Source organism: Podarcis erhardii (genome assembly GCF_964252035.2).
Source record: "Podarcis erhardii genome assembly, chromosome: 1".
NCBI lineage: Eukaryota > Metazoa > Chordata > Lepidosauria > Squamata > Lacertidae > Podarcis > Podarcis erhardii.
Window position 1 is genome coordinate 9,522,707 of NC_138497.1, and position 10,176 is coordinate 9,532,882.

General features: G+C 46.4%; 1 long non-coding RNA gene across 1 annotated transcript in view; it reads right to left on the bottom strand.

The window, feature by feature from the left end:
* LOC309345367 overlaps nt 1-9,906 on the bottom strand; it is a 40,962-nt gene extending 31,056 nt beyond the window's left edge. Inside the window, exon 1 of the long non-coding RNA XR_014158210.1 lies at nt 9,804-9,906. This is a non-coding gene — a long non-coding RNA (uncharacterized lncRNA). The remainder of the gene's footprint in view (nt 1-9,803) is intronic.
* Between the last annotated feature and the right edge of the window lie 270 nt (nt 9,907-10,176).

Here is a 10,176-nt window from a genome sequence, read left to right on the forward strand (position 1 = left end):
ATTCCTTATAAAACTTTTAAAATATCCATATATCAGTGGGGGTAATGTATCAAAGGAGCAGGCCAATTTTAAATTTGCTGGGGAATTCCCCTTCACTCCATTTTGACTCCATGTTAACTGGGCTTAGTGAGCGGGGAGAGACTGTGGCAGAGAGCAGTCCAGAATTGGAGGAAGAAGCTGAAGCAGGGGTGGAGGGAGGCCAAGAGGCAGAGATGAGTCAGGCTGGGGAAGGGTCACCGGTGTCTCCCCCCCCTCCTGCTGCTACAAGGTCCCCTTCTTCCTTCTCTCCCAGAACCAGAAGAGACATGAAGAGGGCAGAGGAGAGATTCGCTGCATGGAGGTGCAGTCTCCGATTGCTTGGAAAAGGCGCTAGGGAGACAGGAGCTTTGTCTCGGCAACTGATTCATGTGGCCAGACTTACTGGGGATGAGCCGCTGTGCTCATTAGGCCTCACACTCAGCAAAATCGGTGAAGATTGTGTTTTCCTAATAAAGAGTTAACTCCAACTTTGAACAGTGTGATTTACTGCCAGCTCACACTTTGACACTGGAGGGCACCAGCTTGGGAAAGGCTATCTTACAGAGACAGAGGATTCATCCAACCTCTCCCTGTCCGATGTTCGTGGCACTTAACTAATTTCTTAGATGGTTGGATGATTTACACATGGAATCTTGCAGACGACCAGTTATGTTAAATAAAGAAAGAACATCTCCTAAAAGGGAAGTCCTTAAGCCAGAAAATAAATAAAATAGTTGATAGGTAAAGGTAAAGGGACCCGTGACCATTAGGTCCAGTCGCAGAGAACTCTGGGGTTGCGGCACTCATCTCACTTTATTGGCCAAGGGAGCCGGCGTACAGCTTCTGGGTCATGTGGCCAGCATGACTAAGCCGCTTCTAGTGAACCAGAGCAGCGCACCGAAACGCCGTTTACCTTCCCGCCGGAGCGGTACCTATTTATCTACTTGCACTTTGACATGCTTTTGAACTGCTAGGTTGGCAGGAGCAGGGACCAAGCAACGGGAGCTCACCCCGTTGCGGGGATTCGAGCTGCCGACCTTCTGATCGGCAAGCCCTAGGCCCTGTGGTTTAGACCACAGCGCCACCCGCGTCCCAAAATAGTTGATAGCCATTGGTATATGGATCTGCACAAAATGTGGGTTAAGAATCTGCATGGCACACACATGTTTTCATTTCCTTAATGCCTGTTTGGTTTAGCTGCCGGTGTGTCAGCGAGAGCCTTGGGCTTTCTGTTGTTTCTAAGCCACGGCGCATAAGCTGCTGCAGCCGAGAGGTCGGGGCTTCCCCCTCGGATCTGGGCTGCTTCCTCTGTTTGTTCTTCCCCTTTCTTCTCTAAACCGTTTAGTGGAACAGTCCTAAATTGCCAGCTCCAAATTAATAACTGGAACCTGGATTACTTCAGCATCAGAAGCCTTGGCAGCTCAGCCCCCCTCCGATTGATTGCAGGTGAACAGCTCCCAATTGCTCTTTCCTGGGTCATGCCTCTGGCCTGCGGACCACCTGGAAGGCGGCTTTTGTTAAATTGCCCCGAAGATCCCCTGCCCTCCCCTTCTGCTGCCCATTTCTTTGCTTCCTGGTCCCTATGTAAACCCGCCATCTCGCCCTTCAGCCGCATGCAGTGGCTTCAATTAGCCTTTTTACGAGTCAAGAGGCCATCTCGGCATCGGGCGTGCTTGCTTGGCGCACTCCCTGGGGCTATGTGCTCGGAACATAGGGGAAGCTCTGTTTATTTGGACGGCACGGCCAGCACATCAACTTAAAATGCTTCTCGGCTGGGAGATGTGGCCTGCTTAGGGTTAAGTCTGCTCTTAAAGCAATTTAATTAAAGCTGTTCAGATTCCTGGCCTGATAATGCTTTGCTGGATCTGACCAAGGTAAAGCCCATCTGGACCGGATGCTGTTTCCAGCTGCTGACAATCAAATGCTTCGGAAGAGTCTCAAAGTTCCCTGGGAAGTAGGATGGTTAAACACAGACCCTCCAAGTGTCTCTGTTTTCCAGGGACAGTCCCAGATTTACAGATGCCATCCCTGTTTCTGATTTGATCCCAGAATGTCCCACTTTTCCTTAGGATGTCCCTATTTTCATCGGAGAAACGTTGGAGGGCATGGAGTTATGTGACTCCCAAGCTGAGGAGATAAGTAACTATACAACCTTTAGAAGACATATTGAAGGCAGCCCTGCATAGGGAAATTTACAATTTTATTATATTTTTATGTATGTTGGAAGCCACCCAGAGTAGCTGGAGCCACCTATTCAGTCGGGCGAGGTATAAAAAAACAACAGCAGCAGCAGCAGCAGCAACAACAACAACAACAACTATTATTATTACTGTATATTTCCATCAGAGAAATGTTATGTGACCCCCGAGCCAAGGAGATAAGTAACTATACAACCTTTAGAAGATATCTGAAGGCAGACCTGTATGGGGATTTTTTTTTTTTTTGAAAAAAGTTTGATGTTTTATTATGTATTTCTATATTTTGGAACCCTCCCAGAGTGGCTGGGGCAGCCTATTCAGATGCATGGGGGTATAAATAATAACGTGATGATGATGGAGTAGGACATCCCTATTTTTATTGGCAAAATGTTGGATGATATGTAAATCACTTTGGGAATTGCAGCTCAGCGAAGGGCAACAGGGGTGTGCTAACAACCTTAGCACCCTTAACAAACTACAGATCCCAGAATCTTTCAGGGAAACCAGGGCTGTTTAACCTGCTTGGCTAGGGAACCGCTTTGCGCAGGTGAACTGAATTGAGTGTCTCCTATTACCCTAGAGGCCTGGGAATGATCTTTCTCCCTCTGCCTGAGAGTTTGGACATCTTCCGCCAGTTGCAGGATGGAACAACATGGACCAATGATTTGGTATCAGTCGACTTTGTATGTCTCCTCTACCCCACTCCATTATTCCTAAGATTGTGCAAATCTATTACTCTCCTCATAAATATTCCCGTCAAAAAATGTTTCCTTGCCTATGTTTTTGGCAGCAGCAGCTGGTAGAAAATTCCCAGAGCATTGGCAACAGCCTTCCTTTGTGTGTGTGTCTCCTAACCTACCACAGAATATTATTAAACTTTTTCCACTCTGCCTCTTTCCCCATCTGCAGGGTAGAAAAGAGTTTGGTACCAAATTTGGATGCTGTGTGACAGAATGCAAAGACTATATGCATTTTATTATTATTATTAAGGAGCCTGATTTGAAATTAAACTTTTGTAGCAGTGAACTCGCCTCCTGAAGTGCTGCGAAAAGTGGGGTGGGCCCGAGGAGCTGTACCCAACCAGACATGTACAAGGCTCTCTCTGACTGATGCCTTCTTGACTGCAGGAAACCCAAACATCTGCTTTGATTCAGTCTTGATGGAACGCTTGCTTGTAAATTCATGACTTAATCAGGACTGCTGAAACAAATGGCACATACTGCGGTGAAGGGGGGAAGGGGAGAGATCAGAGCCAACCTCAGATCTATCTGTCAGTGAATGCTATATAACAATGGCAAATCACAGAATCACACAGTTGGAAGGTATCCCAAGCAAGGGGTCATCTAGTCCAACCCCTGCAAATGCAGGCATCCTATTGAATTAATAATAATAATAATAATAATAATAATAATAATAATAATAATAATAAATAATTTATACCCCACCCATCTGGCTGGGTTCCCCCAGCCACTCTGGGTGGCTCCCAACAGAATACAGTGGTAGCTCGGTTTACGAACTTAATCTGTTCCAGAAGTCCGTTCTTAAACCGAAACTGTTCTTAAACTGAGGCGCACTTTCCCTAATGAGGCCTCCCACCGCTAGTGCCTTTCCACCGTTTGGATTCCATTCTTAGACTGAGGTAAAGTTCTCAAACCAAGACACTATGTCTGGTTTTGAGGAGTTTGTAAACCAAATCGTTCGTAAGCAGGGCTGTTCTTAAACTGAGGTATCACTGTATTAATAACACGACTAAACATCAAACATTAAAAACTTCCCTAAACAGGTTTACCTTCAGATGTCTTCTAAGATGTCTTGACATCTGGTGGGAGGGTGTTCCACAGGGCGGGTGCCACCACCGAGAAGGCCCTCTGCCTGGTTCCCTGTAACCTCACTTCTCACAGTGAGGGAACCACCAGAAGGCCCTTGGGTCTGGACCTCAGTGTCTGGGGTGAACAATGGGGTTGGAGACACTCCTTTAAAAACCAAGTAGTTTTTGGTTCTTTTCTTTTAAAGCTATTTTATAGATTTGTTAACAAAAATTAAGAAGTGCAAACATAACAGAAAGGAAGAAAGCAAAGAATAAAAAAAATGTTAACCATAAGTAGCCCAACAGGACAAAAGGGCAAAGGCACAACGCAGCTCCAAAGGGAATGATAAAAATATCAGCTCCTAGGAAGATTCCCTTCACAGATAATATAATATATATATATATAAATGAAAGTATTCTCTGCCTGTGAGTTCCGTCATAATTGAGACCAAAGGTATAGCCTTAAAAGAAAGAGATCTCAGGGTGCTCTACAACATAAGATCACAATATAAAAACAAGATACATAGTAAACAACAACAACAACAAACCAATAATCCCCCCTCCTATAACACATTTAAAGGGGCTTTAGATGTCAATCAATGAAAGGCCTGGTTGAAGTGGGACATTTTTGCCTGGCTTCTAAAGATGTATAATGATGGCACCAGGAGAGCACAACCTCCAACATTTGTCCAATAGAAATAGGAATGTCCCATTTCATAATGATAATTTTACTATTTATACCCCACACATCTTACTGGGTTGCCCCAGCCACTCTGGGCAGCTTCCAACATATATAAAAACATAATAAAACATTTTTTTTTTTTTAAATCCCCATACAGGACTGCCTTCATACAGCTCGAGGGTTGGATAACTCCATACCCTCCAACATTTCTCCGATGAAAATAGGGACGTCCTAAGTAAAAGTGGCTCCTGATGTATGGAAGTGAGAGCTGGACCATAAAGAAGGCTGATCGCCGAATAATTTATCTTTTGAATTCTGGTGCTGGAGGAGACTCTTGAGAGTCCCATGGACTGCAAGAAGATGAAACCTCTCCATTCTGAAGGAAATCAGCCCTGAGTGCTCACTGGAAGGACAGATCCTGAAGCTGAGGCTCCAATACTTTGGCCACCTCATGAGAAGAGAAGACTCCCTGGAAAAGCCCTGATGTTGGGAAAGATGGAGGGCACAAGGAGAAGGGGACGACAGAGGACGAGATGGTTGGACAGTGTTCTCGAAGCTACGAACATGAGACTGACCAAACTGCGGGAGGCAGTGGAAGACAGGAGTGCCTGGCGTGCTCTGGTCCATGGGGTCACGAAGAGTCGGACACGACTAAACGACTAAACAACAACAACAACAACAAAGGAAAAGTGGATATTCCAGGATCAAATCAGGAACCGGGACAGCTTCTCTAAATCAGGGACGTCCCCGGAAAATAGGGACACTCGGAGGGTCTGCAGGTGAGCCTTTCTGGGGAAAGCCTTCCACAGATGGGGAGCCACTGCAGAAAAGGTCCTGCTGCCACCCTCTGGATCTCTTGTGGAGGAGACACATGAAGAATTGTCTCAAAGGATGATCTCAGGGTCTGGATAGGCTCATATGGAGAGGTGGTCCTTGAACAGTGGTCATGAACAGTGTCTCTGCTGGCTCTGCTGCTGACCAATAAATCATCCCAGTGGCTCAAACTGGGAAAGGGCCACAAAGCTATGCATTAAAAATCAGAGAACCCTCCTTTTGCCAAAATCCTTTTTCTGTGTCGTGGGCAGAGGGACCCCATTCCAAATGCCTCCTTAATACTTCCTTGTCTTCAATGTGGCCTCGGAAAGAGTATTAATTCATTAGCATCTGCTCAAATATGAGGAATTGTGATGGGGCAGGGGGCAGCCACAATATAATTTGTTTTTATTGAGGATTTGGGAATTTAGCTTATATGCCAAGAAGATGGAACACATTTGTCAAAACGTTATTTATAAAATATTGGAATAATAAGGTGCGAGACACAATCAGCCAAATTACTTTGGGGGAATAGATAGAATAATTATTATTGCAGTTTAGTTTGCATGAATATTCTGTGGGAGTCCCCCCCCCCCTCTGTCCTTATGGCAAATAACTTATATGGCTACATAAAAATATGATGTATTAAGGAAGCACAAGGCTACTAGCTGCAGTGGCTAGGTTCTAAGTTCACCACTGGGAGCAAGGCTCACCTTATGTTCATGTGATAATTACTAATCCTCCTCCTTCTCAGTATTATTATTGTTATTTTGTATGCTACGGGACCACCTCTCCTAGTATGCCCCACGGAAGACCTTAAGGTCCACAAATGAGAACATTTTGGAGATCCCAGGTCGCAAGATGGTTAGATTGGTCTCAACTAGGGCCAGGGCCTTCTCAGTACTGGCCCCGACTTGGTGGAACGCTCTTTCACAAGAGACTAGGGCCCTGCGGGACTTGACATCTTTCCGCTGGGCCTGCAAGACAGAGCTGTTCCGCCTGGCCTTTGGTTTGGACTCAGTCTGACCCTTATGTTTCCTTCCCCTTATGGTTTTGATCTATGGGTTACTTTTAAAATGAGGCTGCATTTTAAATTGCATTTTAACCTGCATTAGTTTTTTCCTATTATGTTTTTACTGTAATTTTATTGTTTTTAGCCGCCCTGAGCCGGCTCTGGCCGGGGAGAGCAGGGTATAAATAAAAATTATTATTATTATTACTACTACTACACAGAATTGTAGAATCTTCGAGCTGGAAGGGACCCACGGGGTCATCTAGCCCAACCCACTGCAAAGCAGGAATGTCAGCTAAAGCACCCATGACAGTTGGCCATTCAACCTCTGCTTAAAAGTAGAAGGAGAGCCCACTGCCTCCTGAGGGAGACTGTATCACTGTCAAACAGCTCTTACTGTCAGAAAAATTCTTCATAATATGTTTTGTTAATACGTGGGAGAAGAAAACCGCTTTCCTCCCTTTGTTAAGCTGTAGAGGAGACTCTGCATAATGTCAGACAAAAGGGATTGGGACGGATGCCACCAGACTTCAGTGCAACATGAAGCTGTCTGTGCCCTCCTGGGCAGGGAGAAATCAATGTTTGACAGCAGACAATTCCTCGGGGGTGGGGGGGATGTGTAACACTGTAAAGTATTCAGCGGGAGGGGGCTGGTTGCAATGGGGGGGGGTTGGAAGGCTCTGCCTCCGTCAGGGCACAAGCACATTCCTTTGATTTTCTCTTTACGGCCCCCATGTTGAGTGATCTGTCTTATTGGCACCAAGTTAACTATTTTTAAATGATGCAGCAGCTGGCTCAACACATATTTCAAAGATTTATGCTCCGGCTTCTGGCTGGAAGGGGGAAAATTCTGGACCAGTTACTACCGTTTATCCCATATACAGATATGGGCTTCGTAAATTCGTCCCAGGCCATTCAGAGTGCAAAGTCTTCAGGAGCTAAAAACAGGGCAATGAGGTAACCGAGGCAGGCAGGCCAGAAGCAGCCACGCCGGGAAAATATAGGACAGATTTGCATTTAAGAACATTAGGAATTGCTACGCAGAGTCAGGCCCCGCCAGCCACCGAGCTCAGAGTTTGGCCAGCCGAGTTTGCACAAGTAAGGCCAGATGCGGGGTCCCTCCCTTTTGCTCCTCAATACTTTGGGCATCGTGCCCCAGCCAAATTCCCCGAAAATTGCGCTCTTCTCTGCTAGGCCTGTGGCCGGAGGACATCGCTGTAAACTAGTCAGATTGTGGTGCGAGTAATGAAGACCACAATCTTCCTGGTCTTCCAAATCAGGTGGTCTTCGAGGACCAATCCTGTCACAGCACCTGCTATAGGTCCAAGACTCTCCACACTCCTTCAATATACCCTCCCAACGTTTCCCCAATGAAAATAGGGACGTCCCATTCCATAATAAAAAAAAAATCTATTTATACCCCACACATGTTACTGGGTTGCCCCAGCCACTCTGGGAGGCTTACAACATATATAAAGGTAAAGGGACCCCTGACCATTAGGTCCAGTCATGGCCGACTCTGGGGTTGCGGCGCTCATCTCGCTTTACTGGCCGAGGGAGCCGGCGTACAGATTCTGGATCATGTGGCCAGCATGACTAAGCCGTTCTGGCGAACCAGAACAGCGCACGGAAAGCCGTTTACCTTCCCGCCAGAGTGGTACCTATTTATCTACTTGCACTTTGACATGCTTTTGAACTGCTAGGTTGGCAGGAGCAGGGACCAAGCAACGGGAGCTCACCCCGTTGCGGGGATTCGAACCACCAACCTTCTGATCGGCATGTCCTAGGCTCTGTGGTTTAACCCACAGCGCAATCCGGGTCCCTTCCAACATATATAAAAACATAATAAAACATTAAACATTAAAAAAAAAACCTTTCCTTATACAGGATTGCATTCGGACGGCTCGGGAGTCGGATAACTCCATACCCTCCAACATTTCTCCAATGAAAATAGGAACATCCTAAGGAAAAGCGGGACATTCTGGGATCAAATCAGAATCCGGGACGGCTTCTCTAAATCAGGGACGTCCCTGGGAAATAGGAACGCTTGGAGGGTCTGCAAACTGGCCTGTGAAGCCGTAATTTATTTTATTACTAGTTTCATAAAATTTATACACTGCTTGATTGGAAAAAACTAAACCACCCTCAAAGCTGCTTTCAAAGAGAAGAAAAGAATGAAACTACCAGTGAAAGCAATTCTTTGAAACATTCAGAAGATAAAATTGGCAATAAAGTAAAAGCAGACTGAAACATATGCTGGCATTCTACTGGTCTTGGAAGGCTTGCCTAAATGAAAATGTTTTAAACAGGAACTGAAAACAGCATAGTGAAAAAGCCTGCTTGATTTCAATAGGCAGGGAGTTCCAAAGTTCCCTCAGCAATTTTGCTGCAGCATTCTGCATGAACTGCACTCCAAGCTTGAGAGAAGTGCCACACTAGACAGACAGTTCTTTTCATTTCTCTCCCACCCCATCCCCCCCTTCCTATGTCCTGCTCAAGCTGAGGTCGCTCTTGAACCCCGTTAAATAAGGGGCCGTTTAGCAGCTGATGTCTAGCAAGGCTGCCTCCTTACACTGAGGTCCTGCAAGGTTTGCAGAGAGAGGATTGCTGCGAAAGGGATTTGCTTCAAGTCTGCAGTAGGCTGTTGCTCGCCAAGCTTAGAGGTAAAGGTAAAGGACCCCTGACCATTAGTGTTAAGTTGTGGGTGAACATATCAGACAACACAGTGATTCTTCAAACAGCTCTTGTTTATTCACAGGCCAGGACAGAACTGAACTGAAGGGTTCAGTCAGCCTGCTTATATAGAGCTCCAGTACAACGTAACTGTAACAATTTTCAAAAACTATCCAATCACTGAACGTCACTTTCGATCCCTTATTTGCATAACTATCTACAGTATCCCCCTGCTGGCCCAGGGTGAGAACTTCAGTACATAACAATTAGGTCCAGTTGCAGACGACTCTGGGGTTGCGATGCTCATCTTGCTTTATTAGCTGAGGGAGCCAGCGTACAGCATGTGGCCAGCATGACTAAGCCGCTTCTGGCGAACCAGAGCAGCGCATGGAAACGCCGTTTACCTTCCCGCCGGAGCGGTACCTATTTATCCACTTGCACTTTGATGTGCTTTCGAACTGCTAGGTGGGCAGGAGCAGGGACCAAGCAATGGGAGCTCACCCCGTCGTGGGGATTCGAACCGCCGACCTTCTGATCGGCAAGCCCTAGGCTCTGTGGTTTAACCCACAGCGCCACCCACGTCCCGCTCACCAAGTTCACTCGCTGGGAAACAAAGGCCAAAGTTTTCAAAACTGCGGGTGGCAGAGGGAAGAGTCAGAAGATTGGGGGGAAGGCCTGGAGGCAAAAGGGTCCATTCTGGGAGGCCTCTGTAGAAGCAGACCCACAAGTGGTAAACAATTTACTTGCCAGGGTATGTCCTCCCGAGCTGGCATCATTCTCCCCGCCCCCTTTGGCACAAGGGACATCAAAGCCCTTTGGAGTGCAAGATAATCTGTGGAGGGTTAAGAGCCAGAGGGATGTGTTTGTGATGAGATGAGGGAAGTGAAGTGCCCAGATATTCCTCGCTCCAGCTTCTATTAATGTTACTGGCACCTCAACAGGTAAATTCACTCGGAAACACTTGGCCCATGAG